Source organism: Echinops telfairi, unplaced genomic scaffold (genome assembly GCF_000313985.2).
Source record: "Echinops telfairi isolate 266 unplaced genomic scaffold, ASM31398v2 ScPeMD7_1;HRSCAF=3_0, whole genome shotgun sequence".
NCBI lineage: Eukaryota > Metazoa > Chordata > Mammalia > Afrosoricida > Tenrecidae > Echinops > Echinops telfairi.
The window spans coordinates 74,654,429-74,655,853 of NW_022103896.1; the positions used below are offsets into that span (position 1 = coordinate 74,654,429).

Genomic DNA, 1,425 nt, shown 5'->3' on the forward strand with positions numbered 1-1,425 from the left:
AAATTGTGAACACCCAATTTTTAGAAGGCTATGGAGAGCAGTGGGAGCCCAAAATCTATCTGCAGAGTAGCTCGTCAGATTAAGTCAATGGCAGATCCCTCTAGCCACAGGCAAGGGTCTCAAGCAGCTTTCTAATCAAATAGAGATGATAATGAACTTGATTACTTGATTATGCTTGATTGAACTTGATACTTAGTCAGTTGACCTCCCTCTTGACCCAACCTGAATTTGTTCTAGGAGCAAGTTTTCATTGCTTGTTTCATGATGAAAATTTCTTCCCTGGCTTCTTAAATATTGATGGTGGTGTTTTCTTTCTTACTCATTACTTGTATTTTTATCTTTATATATTATTATTTTATCCTTAAAAAATTCAATATCAGGCAAAGGGCATTTATAGAGGCCTAGATAAAGACAAGTACATATGCAAATATATTTATATATGAGGATGGAGAAATAGATCTATGTGCATATATTTATAGGTTTAGTATTAAGGTAGCAGAAGGACATTGGGCCTCCACTCAAGTACTCCCTTAATGCAAGAATACTTTGTTCTATTAAATTGGCATTCTATGTCTAGAATGTTTTCTTTCCAATGATGATTGAGAAGCTAATTTAAAAAAATGGTGCCAGGTACCACAACAGTTAAGAACTTTGCTGTTTCCTGAGTTTTTGTTTTGTATTTTTCCCTTTTGTTTTTTAATGGAGTGTGCTGGATGTCTCTATAATTTTGTTCAGATGACTGCAGAACCTGGAAAAGCTGCTGCTGCTACTGGTGCATAACACTGCGATGGGTCTTTTTATATAAATATAAATATATACATATATATAATTTGAATTTTTGGGAACTTTAGCTGTGCTGTCAACTTTGGAAAAGTATCCCAGTTGTACCGTGTTGAGTTGGCATTGTACAGAAATTAACAGCCATATTGGTCTAGAAACGTTAAACTTAATTTTTTTCCCATTTGTACAGGGGTAATGCACTGTATTAAATATGTAAGGTCTTATCTACACGGGTTTGATTACAGAAACTAGTAAAGTATTCTCTAAATAATGAAAAAAAAATTGGCATTCTATGATGCTCACCTTCCCGACACAACCGCTGAAGACAAAGTGGGTGAATAAGCAAAAGTGCCCGGCTATCAAAGGATATAGCGTCTGGGGTCTTAAAAGCTTGAAGGCAAGTAAACAAGCGGCCATCTAGCTCAGAAGCAACAAAGCCCACATGGAAGAACACACAAGCCTATGTGATCACAAGGTGTCAAAGGGATCAGTTATCTGGCGTCAAAGAACAAAACATCTTACCATAGTGAATGATGGGGGGAGTGTGAGTGGAGACCCAAAGCCCATTAGTAGGCCACTGGAGATCCCCTTGCAGAGGGGTCTCGGGGAGGAGATGAGCCAGTCAGGGTGCGATGTAACAACGAT

The 1,425-nt window shown here is 37.9% G+C and overlaps 1 protein-coding gene across 1 annotated transcript in view; it reads right to left on the reverse strand.

The window, feature by feature from the left end:
* MTFR1 (mitochondrial fission regulator 1) overlaps positions 1 to 1,425 on the reverse strand; it is a 58,610-nt gene that overhangs the window by 30,844 nt on the left and 26,341 nt on the right. The window lies entirely within an intron of this gene.